The 9,938-nt window shown below is 56.2% G+C and overlaps 1 protein-coding gene across 9 annotated transcripts in view; it reads left to right on the top strand.

Annotated features, from left to right (window-relative positions):
- Nucleotides 1–9,938, top strand: part of LOC147016956 (atos homolog protein A-like) — a 103,961-nt gene that overhangs the window by 60,200 nt on the left and 33,823 nt on the right. The gene's annotated exons all lie outside the window — the stretch shown is intronic.

The raw sequence follows: 9,938 nt of genomic DNA, 5'->3' as shown, positions 1-9,938 counted from the left end.
TGTGTAGTTCTCCCCTAGTACATTTTACCTACGGATCCCTGAGTGCGACATTCATGGTATTCGTGTCCCCAAAATAAATAACCCGAGGGCTGAGTAACTACCTAAACAAACTCACTCACACGGACGACTTAAATAAAATTGCCGGCGCTAAGACAAACATGCCGGGGGCGCACTCATATTTACAGTACATCTTAACCTTAACTTACAAATTTTACACTAAACCATGGCCCAGGATCAATGGACTCTGCAAAAAGAAAGCAGTTAACAGGGAGCCAGGCTGCTCGCATGCAGTCTCTGGCTCAAACAATGCAGGTGACAGGGAATGTGGCCGGCTGCTCACACGCAGTCCAAGGCCTTCCCTTTTGAACTGAACGCAGTGAACCACAACGGTGCATGGGCTGCACAAACGCAGTCTCCGTGCCAGCTCAAGTGGCACACGCAATGAACACAACGAATGGATGGATGAATGGATGGACGCAAACACGGTGCACGGGCCACCACTGCAGGCCCGTGTTGTAGCTGCCAACAGGGCAGTTCTCGCAGCTTGCAAACTGTTGCTTTCTAATCCTGGCGCACATGGCAATGAACAGGGGGGGGGGGGCAAAGCAAAAATTGAACGGGGCTGGTGAACAGGGGCAGTGGGCATGGCATGGCAAACGTGATCAGGCAAACACAGCCTGCAGAACAAGGCCGCTGCAGGCAAACACAGCCGGCAGATGAACTGGCCGGCACAGGCCTTGCAGAAAACAGCTGCAGACGATCCGGCCGGTACAGGCCTTGCAGCACAGCAGCTGCAGCCGATCCAGCCGGCACAGGCCTTGCAGCAAAACAACAGCTGCCGATGAAGCTGGCCAGCCTTCGCCGTTCAGTGGAGGTTGGTGGAGGGAGTGCGGTGGTGCTGGCCACTCGGAAGGCGGCCTCAGACCTACTCTATGGTCTCCCTCCCAACCTATCGCCTTTGCCTGTCACTGTCCATACCCACTCCCTTAATTTGTCCAAAACCAATTTAGCCCCAACTTTTTTTTTTGTTGTTGTTTTTATGTTCACTTCCCCACTATAAATCGTCCCCTAACCCCCTTTACTGTCCTTGTTCGGCTAACCTATCCTGTCACCTAGCCTACTCCCAACCCCTACGTTCCCTTCCCGGAGGGGAACAAGGGAGAGCTAGCGTCCTTTGTCGAGGCCCAATCCAAGCCTCAGAATGGCCTCCCCAGAGTTCAGCGATCTATAACACAAAGTGGGTCCAGCGGCCCACAACGAGAGCGAGGGGATGGATGGTGCGGGGGGGTACACTCCTAATCTACCCTAACCATTTCACTGTTAAACTACCCCGGGGCTTTCAACAAGCGCCTCTCGCTCAAACTATTGGTTCTATAAACCCAGATTCCCGTCGCCTGTGTTGGTGTCCTCACAATTTCGGGCCTCGCCCCCCAATTGTCTCTCCGTGCCCTCACACGGTCTCATGGCTGGGACACGTGGCTCCCTTTGGCAGGCACGACCCTCTGCCGAATCTCCCGCTATGGCACCCCCGGGCACTACACTGCCTCTGAGCCTACCAGCTCCCTAAACACCGGGGAGTGCCCCCCATGGCACCTCCCCTGAAACGCACACGTGGCAGGCTGGCTTCCCGGGCCCCTTTCCGAGGGTCACCCGTGCCCACAACACTGCCCACGCGGCTAATGGCGCCCCGGGCCCCCGCACCAAGCAGGCGCACCCGTGCCCACTACGCTATCCCGGCCCCCCATGGGCCCTTGGCCTACTACGGCCGACTAGCCTGGTGCCCGGGGTACCCACTCAGCGATACTCACCTTTCGCAGCCACGCTCCCAGCCTGTCAACAGGGCTCCTGCACCCCTCCAAATGGGTTTCGAGCCTACATTCACACCAACAACAAAACAACCTCCATTTTTCAATTTAACTAACCCCCTAACTCACTCTACACTGACCCCGGGGTCCCTTGGGCGGGAGTCACTCCTCCCCCCAATCACTCATCGCACCATGCATTCCCCATTCGCTCCACACACACAGACCCGCTGGCCTCACTCACTCATCATGTCACAACTTCCACTTCACTCACCAACAACTCTTCAACACACTCACCGCTGAATTCTGCCATCCTTCTAACTACATCCCCTAACTAACTCGTGCTCCCACGTCGTCCCTTAAACTACAGCACGTTCCTTTTAACACTACGTAGCTAAACTACGTCCCCACTACACATTCACAAGTCTGTCACTGTCTCCAAATAATCCCATTAATCAATTTCCCAACCTAAATCTCGCTACAATCCCTCTAACTAATCCATTCCACGGGCCCCATGAGGACTTACCCCTGCCCCATGGAGCCGGTCTAGCTAAGCTAACCCTTCCCCCTAACTAGTTTCCATCCTGTGCCCTGGGTCAAGGGGATCATCCACCCCTTGCCCAGGAATCTTGTTCACCCGAAAGCGAGGCTTGCGGTTTTGTTTTTTTTTTGCATGTGCAGCACCAGCGCGGCAACTCACAGCTCACGCACTTTGCACCTGCCCGTGACGTCATGCAGCTGCATGTGTACCTCGTCCCTCCCTGGACGGTACCATCCGGCAGGGATACCCCTCCTGCCGGATTCCAACCCCACGTGCAGCCATGACGTCACCGTGCGCATAAAAAAAACACAAGCCCCACGTCTCGAGGGGTTCCCCACGCGAACACATGTGCTTTGCCCGTTGGAGCTTAACACACACGCCCGCGTGGAGAACCCATCCGGTCCAAATCTGTAATCCTGCCTAAACTTTGTCCGTCCGCGGGATCGGCAAATCCACCGCTGGCGTTTCCGGACCGGGACTTCACTCTCGCAAGCGAGCACGTGGGGGCCTCGTGCGTTGCACAGCACGGACCTCGCGCTCGCTGCTGGGTGAACCCGGCACGGTCCCCGAAACAGCTACAGCCGCTACCCGGCTTTTGTTCCTCACATGTCGCCGTCGTAGTTTCCATTCCACCCACGCACACCTGCGTGTTACGACGCTCACACTCCACTCCATTACATTCACCCCAGGAGACGCGGCTGCGTGTTCACACATGCCCACCGACATCTCCCTCACACACAGCGACCTTGCACACGCTGTCTCTCTCACACTCGGCCGCTCACTCACGCATGCCATTACCCTTGCACACGTGGCTCCACTCACTCGCGGCCTCTCACTCACTCGTGCCATTTCCCTCACACAAACCATACTACTCACACACGCGGGGGCACTCATCCGCGGTGCCTCACTCATACACCGTGCCTCACTCACACACGCGGGGGCACTCAACCGCGGTGTTTCACTCACACACGGCGCGCTGGGAAGCACGCCCTTCCGCACACTTACCACCACACCACCACACCACTCACACACGGGGTCGCTTCCGCACACGGGGTCTTTGTCACCCACCCGGTCGCTCTCACACACGCCCTTGCACCCGCGCTATGCGTGCGTTGCAGCACGCATTTCGCCACACTCGTGAACACACACCTCGACACCACACACACCGGACAACTACACTGGGGATTCGTGTCCCCACAAGGGTCTCCGGGGCCTCTATACCCCCCAAGCTCTGCGTGCACCTGTCCACAGCACCCGTCCCCTCAACCTCGCAAAGCACGACCGAACCCACCTGGTCGTGACTCGCCTCAAGGGGGCATACTCCCTCCCCTCGTTCCTGGAGGAGGCCATCCAGCTGCTCGCACCGGGTCTCTACCCAGTCCGCGAGCTCACCCCCATTATCCTCCACTACCTCAGTGTGTGTGTGTGTGTGTGTGCGTCACTTACCCCGTCTTCATCGTGTAGTCTTCCCTCTATCGTTCCCATCTCCCGTGTCTCTGTACATTTATTAGTTTCTGTTGTCCCCTTGTGTCTATTAGTCTCTGCTTCTTTCTGGCGTCTTTCCCTTATCTTTATGTAGGTCAACCTTGCTTTCTCCTTAAGTCGCTCCCCTCCTTCCCTGTTTTTCACTCCTTGCTCTTTCACGATCTCCGCGTACCTCATCCTTGCTTTCCGTCTTAATTGTTCTTTTCTCTCCCTCGCAATTCCTTTCACCTCGTCTCTTATCTCCCTCGTGCACGTCTCCGTCACCCCAATTAGTTTTTCCCTCTCAGTCACCGTCACGCTTCTCGCCCAATACGTCCCCCAAATTATTTTCTCCTTACCTGCCTCCACCGCGGGCCCGACAGCCGTTGCACTCCCTCCCAGCTCGTTCGCTCCCACACGTGGCGTCGCCATTTTAAGCTCCCCGGTTACTGCCTTCATGCCCGCCCGCAGGCTTCGGCCCATGTTCCGCGTCTCACCCCGCAGCTCTTTCATTCCTTCCTTCATTCCTTGCGCATTTGTTTCCATATTAGTTTTCATGCGTTTTATTTCGTTTGTGTTTGTATCCATCTTTTCGTTCATGCGTTTTATTTTGTTTGTGTTTGTATCCATCTTCTCGTTCATGCCTTTTATTTCGTTTATCATTTCATTTGTGTTTGTATCCATCTTCGCTGTCATTGCCGCCAGCATGGCGCATAGCTGGGCCATGTCGGGTGCGCTTGGGTGAGCCGATTCGGCAAGGATCGGGGGGTTTTGGTGGAGAGGGGGAGGGGAGGTGTCATACACCGCGGCCGCCGCCGCACCTATTTCGCGCTCTGGGTTCAGTTGGGGGAGTTCGTGTTCCTGCACAACCAACCTTTCCTGCACGGGGATTTCATCCTGGACCATGGATCCTACATTACTACACATATACATTTCTAATACCCCCGGCTCCCGCTCGCCTTGAGACGCCATCTTATTTCTCGTAAAGGGTTAATTTAAATCGCTCGTAATTTGGAGGGAATCGGGGGTCGCTCCTCTCACCCCTGGACCGATTCCCGTGAATTTAGCTGGAGACAGGAGAGCCCGTTTTCCCGCTCTCCGACACCAGTGCCGGGAGGAGGGGGATGGGTTTGCATCCCACTCCTGACAACAGTGTTGCGGATTCGCGCCCGCCGGCGTGCGAGCGGCCACGTAACTCGAATCGCAGCACGTCGCCCACCGGACGGACAATCCCGTCGTGACCCTCTCGGACTAACGCCGGGAACTAGTCACGGGTGGGCCTTTCGGCCTCACCACGATCGTGCCAATCGGCCCCCCGCGTGGGATAGGGTTGCTCGCCAAATTCGACCTACCGAAGTACCCACACGGAGGGTAGACCGGGCGATCGCACCTCGCCGCAGGTCGACTTCGGACACGGGCCACTTTAAGCGACCCGTTCCGTGCTATCGGGATAACCGAGCGGTGTTATCGTCAACCTCGACGATTCCATTAATTATTGGGCGTTTTTAGCCCACGACCAACCCTTTACGTGAAGTAAGATGGAGATTCAATAAAAGAAAAGACGAAGCGAAACGGGAAAAACAGTTCAACATAAAGCACATTTATTCCGCGGCAAACGGAAAGCACACATATACAATTATACACCAAAAGCAAATGTAAAAGTAACACGACAATTCTGCACAAAAAGCAAATGCAACAAAAGAGACAATGCAGATCTACTACCGACTACCGAGCACACGGCAACACTTATACAGTTTTACTTCACAGACGGCGCCGACAACACATATACTCAAAGCAAAAGAAAAAGGAAGGGGCCACCCTCATCGACAAGGGGGCAGACGGGCCTGGGGCCGAGACCGCGTCGAGCCTACCCGTCTGGTGATGAGCCGCAAAATGGCGGCGGCGCCCCGACTCCGCGGGCCTCGCTGGCACTGCCTGGAATGGGGTGGGAACGGGGCCCCCTTCTCACACTATCTCAGCGCGGGGGGAAACAGGGAGGGGTTGTTGATGCTCGGGGGAAAGAGGATATCTGGATGGCTTGGGTCCCGCGACGAGCGACTCCACTGCAACCTCGATCGCGTTACCGGCCTCCCCTCTCCGCAGCTCCCCGACTCTGACACGAGCGCCGACCTCCACAAAGATTCTTGGCTTCTCCAGCCTCTCCGGACCCCGACAGACACTCTCTCGACTGCTTTCGCCGCCGCCACAACTCTCCAACTCTTTTCCTCTTCTCAACTCTTCAACTCTTCCCAACTGCCTCCAACTGCGCTTCAGAAACTCTTTTTCTTCCTCTTTTTGCTCCGCGCTTTATAGTGCGACAGGAGAAACCATATGCAGATTTTTGGATCAGGAATGGCTCGGGGGCGGAGCCACGCTCCCCATTGGACAGAGGAAAAGTGGGCGTGAATCATTCTTGATCCGCGAATCTGCATATAGCGATTATACTCCGACGCGCCTGGAGGCGGGGCCAAATCGCCCCATGCTCGCTGATAGGACGGAACAGAAGTGGGCGTGAATCATTCTTGATCCGATTTCTCGGAAAGGCTGGTGTTTTTGCACCCGCTGCTCGGTGCGCGCCCTGTACGAGTCCAGGATCGGTGCCCACAAGCGGCGCGGGAATGGCGGTGATGCGATGGTTGCGAGAGCGAGATGTGACGGTAAAGGTCGTGGCTGTTGGCGTTGTTGTTGTGAAGCGGCGTTGCGGTTGGTGGTTGTTGTGTGATGGCTGTTGAGACGTGGTTGGTGGTGGTTGTGGTGGTAGTAATGGGGGCTGGTCCAAAATAAAGATAGTAAAAGAAAAACGGCTATCTAAAAGGATCGCAGCCCGAATGAATGACATTTATTCCCTCTAAACAATGGGTTTGGGCCTAACTACACATATACTTACAGAGATATCTCACCTACGGGACCTGAATGGTGGTTTGCGAATTTCGTCAACCACAACAATATATTAGGGTTGTCCAAAAAAGTCGAAAAAAATAGAATGTTGCTCCACAAGCTTAAAATTATTCTAATATGATCCAATAACACGCATAAATTTTTTTTAGCTTGATCGGAGGTGATTTAGAGGTCGCTCCATATGACGACTTTTAGTCTCATGACTTGAATAAATTAGGGTATGGTCAGGTACGATTACGGGTACTTCTGGATGTCCGAGGTGGAAATGCAGTGCATTTTCAAACTCTATGGGGTCGATTTACTCTAAGAAATGACTGCACCGACATTGAATCTGTGGTGTAGCGGGCCTGCGGGGGCAGGGCATGATGTGGAGGAGTGGTCTGCGTGATCACGTGCGTGCAAGGGAGAGCGAGCGGAGTGCGCGCCGCCTGAGGCGTTGTAGTGGTTGCTGTAGTCGCTGTGGCGTGTAGAGTGCATTGAGTACGTAATAAAGGGGAGTTACGGGCAAAGTACGCTCACGCTCCCGCTCGTGCAACAAAGCCGGGTTGGACTGTTTCCCCCGCTCCTGTCTGCCTTCGAAGCACCACTATCACGACACTACAGTTTGGCGACGAGGCTGTTCGGATCGGCGTGTGCAGGGTGGTTGGGTTCGGATCGGCAGCGAGTAACTCAGCGCACCCCACCAGGTTCGAGGTTCCGGAGGAGCGCATCGCGAAGAGCGTATCGCAGGTTCGCACGCCGCGCGCACAGGCTCCGGAGCCAGGAGGCTCGCCAGCACGGGCATCTCACCAGCATGGCAGAAGGTCGGGGCACGGCGCACGGACGCGTGCCCGTCTTCGTGGGAGATGACTTCGAATTGTTTTCTGAATAATTGGGCTGCTATTTCCACGCGAACGATGTGGATGATGAAGGCAAACGCAAGCCGATCTTGCTCGCCTCGCTGTCAACGGAGCACTACCGGCTGCTGAGTGATTTGGTAGCTCCAGATAAGCCCAGTGATGACGGGCTATCGTTTCAGGATATCGTGGAGAAGATGAAGACCCACTTGGCGCCAGAGAAGTCATTGCAGCTCGCTCGGTACCAGTTCGATCACCTCGCGAAGGGTGCGGAGGAGCGCGTTGCAGATTTCGTGGCACGGGTGAAGCATTCGGCCGTGGCTTGCAAGTTTACGGCAGAGGAGCGTCCAGCGCGACTCAGAGATCGTTTTATTTCAGGTCTGCGAGACGCGAAGATGGTGGCAGCCATTCTGCGGGTGAGCGACGTTACATTCGACTCAGCGGTCGGGACTGCGTCGGCTGTCGAACAGACGCTCACAGATGTCTGTGCCATCGCCGGCCAGGACGTAATGAGTAGCTCCAGCTGGGGCATGTCGGCTGATTCCGGGGTCCACGCGATGACCCAGGTGCCCCAGGTCGCGCGCGCATCTGGCGGTGCGGGCCGGGGGCGCGCGCCGCAGCGCGGCCGCACCGGGAGCGAGGTGGATTTCCAGGGGTGCTGGGGGTGTGGTGATCCGCACCTGCGACGAGTGTGCCCGTATAAGAACACCGTGTGTTTGCATTGTCACAAGGTCGGACATTTGAAGCGTGTGTGTCGGATGGCGGGGGCCTCCGTTGGGGTCTTGGATGGTGAGGTGCGGGAGGACCTCAGTGACCTGGGGAGCGGCCTTCAGCCGGGGCATAGCGATGCCGGCGGGCCGGAGCAGGAGATGCAACCAATGTTGAGTCTGTTTTCGATTGGTCCGGAGGTGACAAGACCAATCGCGGTGGAAGTCGAGGTGAATGGCGAGCCGACCGTGTTTTACGTTGACACCGGGGCTGCAGTGTCGGTCATGGGCGAGCGGGCGGCTCGTAGTCTTCGCGGTGTTCGCCTGGTCAAGACGACCTTGTCGCTGTGCACGTACACCGGCAAAGCGATTGCACCGCTTGCGGTGGCAGACGTCTCGGTGGTCTACCGGGGTCGAAGCGCCCTACTCTCGGTGTTTGTGGTACGAGGGGAGGGGCCTGCCCTTTTGGGTCGGGACTGGTTGGCGCACCTCGAGCTGGATCTCCAGTTCGTGCCTCCAGGTGCGCCAGTGCTTCCTTTGAGACCCGAGGGCGAGGTTCTGGCGGCAGGAGCCACATCGATGCAACGGGAGCGGCCGTTCGTTGCTTCCTGCAATGATGATCTGCGGTTCGGGAGCAACGGGAGCCGTGCCAGCTCTCGCGCTGAGCTCTCGCGCTTCGGCTGCGCTCATGATGCAAGGCCCGCCTGTGTTGTTCAGGCGGTGTCGACGGGGAGTTGCAGCGAGTCCGTCGCGTTCAAGAAGTTCGCGGATCGCGACTGTCGACAGCAAGCAGGTCATCGCAACGTCGCGACGACAACCGGGAGACGGACACGTGATGTGGTTCATGGGTTGCTGTTCATTGCGTATTTGATTTTCATTGCTCAAGTGATGCAGTTTAACGTTGTTGAAATAAATGCCGACAGTTCATGTGTGAGAATATGTTTGGCTGGCATCAATCGATGGGATTTTCGTTATAATCAATGTGATGTGAAGGCTTTGGGAAAAATCATGGCAAATAAATAGGTTTTATTGGCCTCCCGCTGCCACGGGCCACGGGTTGTTGCTTTGTCATGTGCGGGGATTTTATCGGAAAAACGCGGTGTACAGAAAAAGGAGTTTGCAATTGCACAGATGATGTTCTTATTGATTTATGACGAGCCTGAGTTTGTATGGAATTGCTACCGTCTAATTGTTGTGTGGGTCTCAGAGATCGACTCGGAGCCGGGGCTGGTTCGCTGTTCAGCGTTACCCCCACCTCTGGTTTCGGCAAGGTCAGACGTGTCTGGCGCCTGGGGCGCGACTCTCTGTTCTCGCCCGAGGCCGTTTGGACGTACGTTGGAATCTCGGCTGATTGTAGTGCGTGGGGTGATTGTTGCGTCCAGCCGACGGCGCTGTTCAGCGTCCCCACCCAAGGTCAGTCGGGTTTGGCAGTGGCGCCACAGTTTCCAGACAGCGGCCTTCCGGCCTCGGAATGTTTATCTGCTTCAGGTCTGGCTGGGGGAGATGTGCCGCCTTGTCGGACGGAGGCATTTGATGGTGCCGGGGGAGGTTTGCTCAGGAGGTCGCCGCGACCTCGCCAGAGGGCGTGTAAGCATGAGCCGCCTGGGGGCGCTTTTGCTGCATAGTGATGCTGTGCTTCTCGCCTTGCTGCTTGATATCTGTAACGCGGTCAGAGTTTTTGTGGGTTCAT

Source organism: Eptatretus burgeri, chromosome 11 (genome assembly GCF_056783735.1).
Source record: "Eptatretus burgeri isolate ZD-2024b chromosome 11, Ebu_testis_v1, whole genome shotgun sequence".
NCBI lineage: Eukaryota > Metazoa > Chordata > Myxini > Myxiniformes > Myxinidae > Eptatretus > Eptatretus burgeri.
The sequence above is the reverse complement of the archived record's forward strand: the minus strand, read 5'-3'. Positions and strand labels throughout refer to the sequence as shown.